Source organism: Eschrichtius robustus, chromosome 9, assembly GCF_028021215.1.
Source record: "Eschrichtius robustus isolate mEscRob2 chromosome 9, mEscRob2.pri, whole genome shotgun sequence".
Lineage (NCBI taxonomy): Eukaryota > Metazoa > Chordata > Mammalia > Artiodactyla > Eschrichtiidae > Eschrichtius > Eschrichtius robustus.
In genome coordinates this window covers 124,056,034-124,069,253 of record NC_090832.1, presented here as the reverse complement: position 1 = coordinate 124,069,253, position 13,220 = coordinate 124,056,034, and the positions used below count along the sequence as shown (strand labels likewise).

The window sequence follows — 13,220 nt, the reverse complement described above, 5'->3', positions numbered from 1 at the left end:
CAGGGGACATGGGTTCGAGCCCTGGTCCGGGAAGATCCCACATGCCGTGGAGCAGCTAAGCCCATGCACCGCAACTACTGAACCCGTGTGCCACAACTACTGAAGCCCACATGCCTAGAGCCTGTGCTCTGCAACAAGAGAAGCCACCGCAATGAGAAGCCTGTACACCGCAACGAAGAGCAGCCCCCGCTTGCCGCAACTAGAGAAAGCCCGCGTGCACCAACGAAGACCCAACACAGCCAAAAAGAATAAATAAATTTTAAACATAAAAAAAATAAAGTCTTCAAGCCTTTGGATGCCCACTGTACTCTAAGCTTTTTGAATCAATCCATCAAATCCATCAGTGTGTCTGAACTCCTCTAACACAGAGCTTGGTACATACTAGAAACTCAATAAATGACTTAAATGTGTGGCAAAGACTATGTAGCAATTGAATGAGTCTGGAGATTAAATATATACAGAAAAAAATAGTCTTAAAAATATAGCAATAAACACTCTACTTAAGATAAGGCACATTCCACCATGCCTCCACCTCACAAAGTCCAATGTGGAGACTCATAGATGTGCTTCCCAACCTCACTCACAATTCCCTGGGGTGTGTGTGGGTGTGGGTGTGTGTGTGCGTGTGTTTCCATGTTGACATCTAAGAGGTCTCTGCTGGCACATCCTGCCTCCTCCGTTATTGAGTGATCTGCTCGACTCGAATACTGGCTGATTTTCTTTCCTTGTCATGATAATATCTCTCTGTCTCCCTGGGTGGGATCTCCTGTGTGTCCCTGAACTCCACTGCCCTCTATGCTGGGTGGCTGATTTCCCCCCTGAAATGAATTCTTTCCCAGACACCTAGGACATTGGGGATACCCAGGTATCTATAGAAGTTTGGGAATTTTTTTCTAATCTGTCCTGTAATTTCTGTACACCTTATGAGCACTTTCACTCATGTCAATGCCCCAGCTTCCATCACTCTGAGGTCCAGTATCTTCTATTTTCTGCTCTGTCACCATAAGGCAAAACTTCTGGCATCTATCAGCCATAGCTTATGAACATATCCGCTACCGGGACATATTTGTAAAAGAAACCAGTTATTATCTTTTTGAGCACTTTATTCAACAAGTGTACAATGATGAAGTCTTCAGAAAAACAAAGAATTAACAGCAATCACATATCCTAGATTCTCTGATTCAGTTTATGTTTCAACTGTTTTATTCTTCTGTCCCACAAGGGATCTGATACTTAGAATAAATGCATTGGTTTATTCCATGAACATGGTTACCAGATAATCATAGGTTATACCAATTTTGAACCTAATTGAGAAGTGAGGTAAAAATGAAGTAGCCAGATGTTTTAAGAAGAAAAGATTATTGAATAGAAATATCCTCCAGATTTGGTTTCAAAGGCAGAGAGAAAGTAAGTGAGACAGTCATCATCATTATAAAATAATACATGATTGCCAGATTTCTCAAAGCTAGCCAAATATTGATTGGAAAAAAGTTTTTTGAAGGGCAAAATCAAGTAAACTACTCTCAGATTTTTTAAGATATTCACGAGCTAATTTTTAATGCTAAGAACAGATAGTTGCATTTAATGTTTAGAACAGATATCTTCTGGGGCGTGGGATGGTGTTTTTGAAAAATAATATCATCTTTGGAAGAAGAGATGTTAGTATTTTCAAATTCTGTTCTCCTACTCAATTAGTTTTGGCCATCACAACTATTTTATGAGCACCCACTGGGAACAAAGGGTCAACCAGGGTCTTATGCAATTATAGTTCTTAAGCTATGGACATGAAATAAGGAAAAACATTCTGTAGTTGATTATGCATCCTTGGTGTCCAGTGTTGCATCCGGGTGGTTTCAGTGGGCTCCATTTTAAACAAGCAGCAATTCGTACAACTTTAATATCATCCCCTGATACTCAATTGAGATAAGGTTGGGTTTGGAGATTGGCTTAAGGGAATTACCTAAATAGTTTATTTTGTTTTGCTGTCTTTCAGGTATCCTACTTCATGCTAAAAAATGTTAACATTATAACCTAAACTGAAGTAAGACACTAACCCATGTTTAGCTGCATTTGAGTCTTTGCTAGGTTTTAATAAATGATTCATAGTTTTGGTGGAAGGGATTTCCAGCTAGACTATAGAATATAAAAGCAAAATGTATGAATTCTGCCATCAGAAATCTTTATCATTTAGCCTATTTAAGCACGCTATCATCATCTTTAGAGAAGTTTTCTAAACCATAATCCCATGAAAACCTAAGTCTTCCCAGAAACTCACAAACTACAAAAATTGGATATATGCCAAATGATATCCTGGATACTGGAAAAGCAAATTCCCATAAAATGTATTTACTTCTGAATTTTAATTAAGTGATAAGGAAGCCACATAAATAAAAACAAGCTATCTCATAGGCTGATGCTTCAGGTATAACAAATATTTCATGGTTGGCTTCTCTCTTTTTGTTTTCATTGACCTAAATGCTAAGTCTATCCAATTCTTTTTTCTATCATTCAGTGTTAAATAATAACAACTTTCATCAGAGTTGAAAAGATAACTGGCCCATAAATTAGAAAATCAATTTAAGTTCTTTATAGCTGTATGTAATTCATTTATTCATTTAAAATATATTTATTTGGAAAATATTTGTTTTGCTAACCACCTGCCAGGCATTGTGTAAGGTATTCAGACAGAAGCCAGTGAAAGAGAAAGACTGCCTTCCCATATGGAGTATATAGATCAGTGAGATGTGGATTAGTGAGCATGTAGAAGAACTAAATAAGTAAACCAATAACAATAATAATAAATAAAAAAAAAAACTGCTGACAGTATCAGTGAATATTTCTCTGAGGTAACAAACTGACGCCTAAAGGAAGATTCAGCTATGCAAACAAATAGGTAAAGAGGTAAAGAGCATTCTGGGCAGAAGGAATAGCATAAGCAAAACAATTCGATCATGGAAGAACTTAGATAATTTCAGGAACTGAGAGGAGGCGGATTTGATTGGAGTAGAGACAATAGGTGGCCCACGAGGTAAAATGATGGAGGGCTTGCAGGACAAGACAAGGAGTCTGGAAACCAGTCAATAATTTTAAGTTGAAGAGAGAGATCAGATGTGCTTTCACTTTATGGAACTGCTGTGTGAGAAATGAACTGAAGGAAGCAAGGTAAAAACAGAAACAAAGATAGCACGGATCACACTTAGTAGGCTGAGAAAAGAGTCCACTCAAAATGTGATAATGGCTTGGATGAGGATAATATAATAGAGAAGTAAATAAGAACAGATGTGAGATATATTTTGGAAGGAGAACTTGTAGGATGTGCTGACTGATAGAACATGAAGCATGAGAAGAAGGGGAGGAAGGCATGAAGCATGTCTACTGGGAATATGGGTTGAACCATTGAGTAGATGGTGGTGCAATTTACTAAAGACCTGGGAGGAACAGGTTTGGGGATGAGGATCCAAGTCCAGTTTTGGATTTGCTGGGTTTAGGATGCACTTCAGACATCCGTGGGCACTTTTATATATGTCTTGAGCTCAGTGGAGAAGTCTAGGTTGGAACTGTGCATTTGGGTAGTTAACATTGCATGTTCAAGCCGTAGAACTGAATGATGATACCTAGAGAAAAGGAGAAATGTAGGGTGAGAAAAAGAGCAGACCAGGAATTAAGTCCTGAAGGATTACATTTTAAAGCTGAGTCAAGGAGTAGAATCTGGAAAAAGAGACTTAGGAGTCTACAAAGAGATAGTATGTTTAAAGAAAGAGGCAATGACTCATGATGTGGAATGCTGTTCATTGCTCTTTAAAGAAAAAAAAAAGCCTTGGATTTGGATTTGGAAACAAGAAGGCTTTAGTGATCCTGATAAGAGCGGTTTCAGTGGCCTGCCTGGAACAGATGCAAGATAGTGGTAGGAGAGTGGGAAGCAAGTAAGTGGAGACAGAACACATTATAAACAAATTGTTTCTGGGAATAAAAACAATAGTTGCAGAGGTTTGCAGGGACAAGTCAGAGTATTCTGTTGTTTTATTTTAAGTATTGGAGGTATAAGAGACTGCTTTGGAAGGATGGAAGGACGGAAGGATGCAGTGGAAAAGGAGAGACTGGTAATGCCACAGAGAGAAGAGATACTGAAAGAATAACATTCTTGATGGACTGAGAAGTAGATGAGGGCCTTCTGGAATCTTTGACTAAGGAAATAACACTTTACTCAATTTTTTCTATCTTCCTTTTTTCTCGAGTGATTATTATTTTCATCTTTTTCTTCTCCTCCTCCTCCTCCTCCTCCTTCTTCTTCTTCTTCTTCTTCTTCTTATTATATATATATATATGTATTTTTTGGAAAGACTCTTCTCCCTGTATCTTTAAAGAACCTGGTAGCTTCTACCTTCCACTCCCCGAATGAGTATTTATGAATGAGCAAATAAATGTACACCTTACCTATATAAATATGTACATTCTTGTATGTCAGGTTACTTTTGAGTCTGTCCATTCTATTTCTTTATTTTCCCTTAAAATTTGCACTACAATGTTATTTGTTTATGATGCCATTAATGTTAATACTCAGGAAAAGATAGTTGGTTTGCTACAAATAAAAAATAATCCTGAAGAATGTTGACTTGTTTCTCAAAAAATGTTGCAAGAATAAATCAATTAACAATAAACATTCATTAATCTCTTTCTAAATATTAGGCATTGTGATAAATCATGGAAGAAATCCCAAATTATTTACCTATGGCAAGCACTAGGAAATCATATGATATTTAATAGCATGTATTTCATTTACTTCTGCTACTCCTGACTTCTAATACTCATTCTTTTTTTTAATTTTATCATATTTTATTATATACTTTTGTTTTTGTTTTTTTATTTTATTGTTTTATTGAAGTATAGTTGACTTACAATGTTGTGTTAGTTTCAAGTGTATGGCAAAGTGATTCAGTTATACATATATCTATATTTATTCTTTTTCAGATTCTTTTTCTTTATAAGTTATTACAAAATATTGAGTATCGTTCTCTGTGCTATACAGTAGGTCCTTGTTGGTTATCTACTTTATATATAGTCGCGTGTAGATGTTAATCCCAAACTCCTAATTTATCCCTCCCCCACCCCTTTCCCCTTTGGTAACCGTAAGTTTTTTTTTCTACGTTAAATCTACTCACTGAAATAAGGTATGTGTCTCAATTTATTTGTATGCACTTTTTAATTTGTATGCTCATTTACTCACTCTTTCATTCACTTTTGTATATAGCGCTAACCCATAAATGATTTAACATTGCTTACAGAGTGACTTAAAGTGTAATAATTCAAATAATATTAGAATATATAATAAAATATCTTATATTTTAATAAAATTAAAAATCGCATACAAAAATAAATTGAGACACATACCCTATTCCTATGGGTAGGTTTAAATTTGGTGTAGGGATTTTAACTTGGAGGTAGGAGAGTAGAGAACAGTAATAACTATAACACAAGACAAAACTTAGTAAGTATTTGGGAAGTGTGTACAGTATTTTTTAAAAATGTCTAAGGAGGGAGAATACAATGTTTTTAATGGAAGGGGAAGTAGCATTTTGAGAGTTGAGATAAGCCTAAATTGACTTACAGGATTAAAACACATTTTTAAAATTAGCACCATGCTCTAACCAACTGAGCTAACCAGCCAGCTGATAAAACCCAAAATGTTTAAACCTCATTGAAATAGTATGCAATCCCATGGTGGAGAAATTGTATTATGGAAAAAAAACCCATGAAAATAAAAATTCATATCATTTTATAAAATTATTAAAATTTTACCAACTGGAGGAAGAGCTAGGGAAGGAAAGACATTTTCAGGCTAAGAAAACATCATGGCAAAGTCAAGAAGGGGGGTAGAGAACAACAGGAGTTGGGAATAATGGGCAATTTCACAAATAGTATGGTTGCTCACGACTGGAAATACAGATTTGGTTTTTAGCGTGGAAGCCTTGAATGCTCCTCTGAAGAATTTTAATGGGCTTCTGTAGGATCAGGACAAGATATCCTGTATTTGGTTTTCCATTTTAGGATGCCTAATATGGTGATGGCACATGACAAATACGAAGGGGAATGGATGGTGGAATTAGGAAACCAGTTAGGCTTCCTATTGCAAAAACCCAGACCTGAGCCATTGGCTTCATAGTGGGAAAGAAAAAGTAGAGAAGACTGAGTGACACACTGCAGAATGAAAATTTTTCTAGATCTGGCAAGTGAGTGTGGGAGAAAAATAAAAGGTTACTCCAAAGTTTTGAACTTAAGTGCCAGACAGGTTGGTGAAATGGAGATAGGAAAGTCAGAAGAAGAACTCATTGCAATGACAGAATCAAGGTGGTAGATAAAGCCATGGAAGGATTAGCATTATGAGGAAATTACACAGCTGGAGAAAGTAAACAACAAAAAAAATAGTAAACAAAAAGTTTATGTTTCATTGTATTTCTTCCCTTTCCTTTACAGTCCTAAAAATGGACATCTCGGGACAGACTGATTTTTTTAAGAGGGGGAACTGATAATATGCATGGGTGGACAAAGACGAGAGATCTTGGCATGTATGTATTAATATTAAGAGTATTGATTGCAAATGTGGATCCTGGAAACAAGCTTAGTGTAGAAGACAGCTGTTATTTTTTTAAAAATGTATTAGAAATAATTTTAATGTGTGTAACTGTTTGAATATAGTAAATTGTAGTTGAGGTTATGGGATGTATTGGGTTGGCCAAAAAGTTCATTTGGGTTTTCCGTAGCATCTTACAGAAAAGCCCAGACGAACTTTTTGGCCAACCCAATGTTGTATAAAATTACTCATATTAAATACTAGTAGAACTTAGGTTTCTTTTTTAAAAACTAGCTAATGGGTTCTAAAAATGGGAATTGGGAGGATCTGAACAACTGGAAAGCAGATGGGGGTTAGGGTGCGGTGAATAGAAAAGTCACTACTAAGAGACATGTTTAATCTTATGGTCTTCTGTTTGATTTGGTGACTTTATAGTGGAATTTGAGACATCGTTTTGGCAGCCAAATGGATTTGGGTTCTGTTGTAAAATTTATGGGTAGTACAGTGTGGCTTTGTAGAGAACAATAGAGTCTGTTGTCATAGATTCTCTGCATAAGAACTTCTGTTACCAAATTGTGCACATGTAACAAGTTTAATAAACGATGCTAAAGCATTTAAATTGTGGTGTTCCTGCAGGGTCTTTTAAAGGTAACGTTACAGAGAGAGCTTCCTGTGCATCTTGTAGAAAGTAGTCCCTATATCACCTGTTCCATTAGTTTTTATGCTCTTTGTTTTCTCCCTAGTACTTATCTACGTACAGAATATTATAGCACACGTTGCTATGTCCATTTGTTCATTGACTGTCGACTGCCCTAGATCCTAAGATCACTGACATAGGCACCTGGCACTTCTTGTTCATTGTTGTGAGTGTCTCATGTTGTGCCTGATCCAAAGTAGAGCTCAATAAATACCTGTGCACTGACTGACAGCTGAGTGAAAGATAAGAGATGGTTGTTTTCTCTATTAGTAAGTATGGACCTTGAGAAGAGAGATTGTTCCTTGTTCTCCAATTTAACCCTTCCCCTCTCCATCCCTTCTCCCTTCCTCATTCGTTTACTTGCTCTTTTATGTGTGGGACAGGATTCCCAGCACCTTGAACAGTGCCTGAGACACAACATTGGCACTCGACAAGTATTTACTGAATTTGCGAATATATGTATTAATTCACTCCTTCACCTGTCAAACCCTATGTGTATGTGTACATCTTCTTTATACTAGACATTCTTCTGGGTCCTAAGTGTGTAAAGAATATCTGTACTAAAAAAACCCAGCTAAGTTGGCTAAGGAGTATAGTAACTGCTCTGTTAGAAGGGTGCCCTTGGGGCTTTATGAGCAGAGAAGAAGGACACCTATCAGACAATGGGGAGGAAAGGTGTATGGAGAGAAGGGAGTATCAGTGAAGGCTTCCTTGAGCTGAGAATTTAAGGAGACTCACAGACTTCATAAAGGCCCATAAATATAAACCAAATTGAATTAAATGCATATTATCTTTGAGCAATTGAGGAAATTTTAATACTGTGGTTTTTCAAATGTGGGTGACATGGGCTGAAGTAGATATATCAGTATAAATTGGAGAGCTTTCTAAAAAGAAACATCTCCTTCCCTTTGTCATATCTGAGATCCTGTCATGCAGAAGGCATATATTTTGACAAAGCATCAAAGATAATTTTATACAGTCCCTTCCCCCCACCTCCCCCTGGTAAAAGAACCCTAGCCTAATAGATTGGATACTGCCATCTGAGATAGTGATTTTATATCCTGAAAGAATATAAAATATTTGTATTTTTTTCTGCGTTATTTATTTAATAGGTTGAATATATTTATAGATTTTAAAGTGTTACTTTAAATACCTCTCAATTTACATGTCCTTTAAGAACTATTCCTTTATTTAGAATAAATTTGACATAAGGCATTTTAAATGGTAGTACATATGAGTAAGATATAAAACATAAAGTTTCCTATTGGAACGATGTAAGAGGGAAATATAAGTGGGCCATGTGTATATTTACTTACATACGTATATACATATGTTTAAGGTCCATCAACAACTAGCAAACAGATGTCTGTGTTGAAAACTCTTCAACTTGATGTTATGTTTACTAGACTGATGGGTTCTGTTTTCATTCAAAGCTCTTAGCACATGTTTATTGAACCATACAAAATGACACTGTACTTCTGTTTATTCTTTTCTCCTAAGATTCATTTTTGTTATTGTTCAAAGACTTTTTGATGTTCCAACAGCCCCTAATTGATGGCAGTTGAATACATTTTTGATAACTAATTATGGCTAATTCTGTCCAAATTTTAATTTACTAGCTAAAGGATTCAGAGGAACATATTTAACTTTCATATTGAAAAACAACAGGGTCCTCAGTATTCTTAATGACTGGGAGAAAAGGAAGTCCCCTTAAACCTTTACCATGAAACTTAAATGTATACAATCTTGAAGGTGGAACTTTTGGAGAAATATTTCATGCCTGTTGCTTTTAAGATAATTATTTTCTCTGCTTTAAATTAAAATTTTTTCAGAGAAAGTGAAAAATATGGAGTTTCCAAATCCAAACTTGATTTGAAATGTGTAATATATATAACTCACTGTGATATACACATGAAGAAATGTTAATTGTATTTTCATATCTAGACCCCCAACAGTATCTGTCTGCTAACCCTCTTTCTCAGTTGGTAGTGGAGAATGATATCTTGATTAGATTTTCTTTCTTTCTTTTTTTTTAATTTAATTTAATTTATGTTTTTATGCAGCGGGTTCTTATTAGTCATCAATTTTATACACATCAGTGTATACATGTCAATCCCAATTGCCCAATTCATCACACCACCACCCCCAGCACCCTGCCGCTTTCCCTGCTTAGTGTCCATATGTTAGTTCTCTACGTCTGTGTCTCAATTTCTGCCCTGCAAACTGGTTCATCTGTACCATTTTTCTAGGTTCCACATATATGTGTTAATATACAATATTTGTTTTTCTCTTTCTGACCTGCTGAACTCTGTATGATGGTCTCTAGACCATCCACATCTCAAAAACTGACCCAATCTCGTTCCTTTTTAAGGCTGAATAATATTCCATTGTGTATATGTACCACATCTTCTTTATCCATTCATCTGTCAATGGTCATTTAGGTTGCTTCCATGACCTGGCTACCGTAAATAGTTCTGCAATGAACATTAGGGTGCATGTGTCTTTTTGAATTACGGTTTTCTCTGGGTATATGCCCAGTAGTGGGATTGTGGGATCATATGGTAATTCTATTTTTAATTTTTTAAGGAACCTCTATACTGTTCTCCAGAGTGGCTGTATCAGTTTATATTCCCACCAACAGTGCAAGAGGGTTCCCTTTTCTCCACACCCTCTCCAGCATTTGTTGTTTGTAGATTTTCTGATGATGCCCATTCTAACTGGTGTGAGGTGATACCTCATTGTAGTTTTGATTTGCATTTCTCTAATAATTAGTGATGCTGAGCAGCTTTTCATGTGCTTCTTGGCCATCTGTATGTCTTCTTTGGAGAAATGTCTATTTAGGTCTTCTGCCCATTTTTGGATTGGGTTGTTTGTTTTTTTAATATTGAGCTGCATGAGTTGTTTATATATTTGGGAGATTAATCCTTTGTCTGTTGATTCATTTGCAAATATTTTCTCCCATTCTGAGGGTTGTCTTTTCATCTTGTTTATGGTTTCCTTTGCTGTGTAAAATCTTTTAAGTTTCATTAGGTCCCATTTGTTTATTTTTGTTTTATTTCCATTACTCTAGGAGGTGGATCACAAAAGATCTTGCTGTGATTTATGTCAAAGACTGTTCTTCCTATGTTTTCCTCTAAGAGTTTTATAGTGTCTGGTCTTACATTTAGGTCTCTAATCCATTTTGAGTTTATTTTGGTGTATGGTGTTAGGGAGTGTTTTTATTTCCTTCTTTTACATGTAGCTGTCCAGTTTTCCCAGCACCAATTCTTGAAGAGACTGTCTTTTCTCCATTGTATATCCTTGCCTCCTTTATCATAGATTAGTTGACCATAGGTGCATGAGTTTATCTCTGGGCTTTCTATCTTGTTCCATTGATCTATGTTTCTGGTTTTGTGCCAGTACCATATTGTCTTGATTACTGTAGCTTTGTAGTATAGGCTGAAGTCAGGGAGTCTGATTCCTCCAGCTCCGGTTCTTTCCCTCAAGACTGCTTTGGCTATCTGGGCTCTTTTGTGTCTCCATACAAATTTTAAGATTTTTTGTTCTACTTCCGTAAAAAATGCCATTGGTAATTTGGTAGGGATTGCATTGAATATGTAGATTGCTTTGGGTAGTATAGTCATTTTCCCAATATTGATTCTTCCAATCCAAGAACATGGTATATCTCTCCATCTGTTTGTGTCATCTTTGATTTCTTTCATCAGTGTCTTATAGTTTTCTGCATACAGGTCTTTTGTTTCCCTAGGTAGGTTTATTCCTAGGTATTTTATTCTTTTTGTTGCAGTGGTAAATGGGAGTGTTTCCTTAATTTCTCTTTTAGATTTTTCATCATTAGTGTATAGGAATGCAAGAGATTTCTATGCATTAATTTTGTATCCTGCAACTTTACCACATTTTTTGATTAGCTCTAGTAGTTTTCTGGTAGCATCTTTAGGATTCTCTATGTATAGTATCATGTCACCTGCAGACAGTGACAGTTTTACTTCTTCTTTTGCAATTTGTATTCCTTTTATTTCTTTTTCTTCTCTTATTGCTCTGGCTAGGACTACCAAAACTATGTTGAATAATAGTGGTGAGAGTGGACATCCTTGTCTTGTTCCTGATCTTAGAGGAAATGCTTTCAGTTTTTCACCATTGAGAATGATGTTTGCTGTGGGTTTGTCGTACATGGCCTTTATTATGTTGAGATAGGTTCCCTCTATGCCCACTTTCTGGAGAGTTTTTATCATAAATGGTGTTGAATTTTGTCAAAAGCTTTTTCTGCATCTATTGAGATGATCATATGGTTTTTATTCTTCAATTTGTTAATATGGTGTATCACATTGATTGATTTGCTTATATTGAAGAATCCTTGCATCCCTGGGATAAATCCCACTTGATCATGGTGTATGATCCTTTTAATGTGTTGTTGGATTCTGTTTGCTAGTATTTTGTTGAGGATTTTTGCATCTATATTCATCAGTGATATTGGTCTGTAGTTTTCTTTTTTTGTAGTATCTTTGTCTGGTTTTGGTATCAAGGCTATGGTGGCTTTATAGAATGAGTTTAGGAGAGTTCCTTCCTCTGCAATTTTTTGGAAGAGTTTGAGAAGGATGGGTGTTAGCTCTTCTCTAAATGTTTGATAGAATTCACCTGTGAAGCCATCTGGCCCTGGACTTTTGTTTGTTGTAAGATTTTTAATCACAGCTTCAATTTCATTACTTGTGATTGGTCTGTTCATATTTTATATTTCTTCCTGGTTCAGTCTTTCAAGGTTACACCTTTCTAAGAATGTGTCCATTTCTTCCAGGTTGTCCATTTTATTGGCATAGAGTTGCTTATGGTAGTCTCTTAGGATGCTGTGTATTTCTGTGGTGTCTGTTGTAACTTCTCCTTTTTGATTTCTAATTTTATTGATTTGAGTCCTCTCCCTCTTTTTCTTGATGAGTCTGGCTAATGGTTTATCAATTTTGTTTATCTTCTCAAAGAACCACCTCTTAGTTTTATTGATCTTTGCTATTGTTTTCTTTGTTTCTATTTCATTTATTTCTGCTGTGATCTTTATGATATCTTTCCTTTTGCTAAGTTTGGGTTTTGTTTGTGCTTCTTTCTCTAGTTTCTTTAGGTGTAAGGTTAGATTGTTTATTTGAGATTTTTCTTGTTTCTTGAGGTAGTCTTGTATAGCTACAAACCTCCCTCTTAGAACTGCTTTTGCTGCATCCCATAGATTTTGGATCGTCATGTTTTCATTGTCATTTGTCTCTAGGTATTTTTTGATTTCCTCTTTGATTTCTTCAGTGATCTCTTGCTTATTTAGTAACGTATTGTTTAGCCTCCATGTGTTTGTGTTTTTTACGTTTTTTTCCCAGTAATTCATTTCTAATCTCATAGTGTTGTGGTCTGAAAACATGCTTAATATGATTTCAAATTTCTTAAATTTACTGAGGCTTGATTTGTGACCCAAGATGTGATCTATCCTGGAGAATATTCCATGCACACTTGAGAAGAAAGTGTAATCTGCTGTTTTTAGATGGAATGTCCTATAAATATCAATTAAATCTATTTGGTCTATTGTGTCATTTAAAGCTTCTATTTCCTTGTTTATTTTCATTTTGGATGATCTGTGCATTGGTGTAAGTGAGGTGTTAACGTCCCCCACTATTATTGTGTTACTGTTGATTTCCTCTTTTATAGCTGTTAGCAGTTGCCTTATGTATTGAGGTGCTCCTATGTTGGGTGCATATATATTTATAATTGTTATATCTTCTTCTTGGATTGATCCCTTGATCATTGTGTAGTGTCCTCCTTGTCTCTTGTAACATTTTTTATTTTAAAGTCTATTTTATCAGATATGAGTATTGCTATCCAACTTTCTTTTGATTTCCATTTGCATGGAATATCTTTTTCCATCCCCTCACTTTCAGTCTGAATGTGTCCCTGGGTCTGAAGTGGATCTCTTGTAGACAGCATATATAT

The 13,220-nt window shown here is 35.7% G+C and overlaps 1 long non-coding RNA gene across 1 annotated transcript in view; it reads left to right on the top strand.

Moving 5' to 3' along the window:
- Window positions 1-13,220, top strand: part of LOC137769604 (uncharacterized) — a 337,859-nt gene that overhangs the window by 218,555 nt on the left and 106,084 nt on the right. The gene's annotated exons all lie outside the window — the stretch shown is intronic.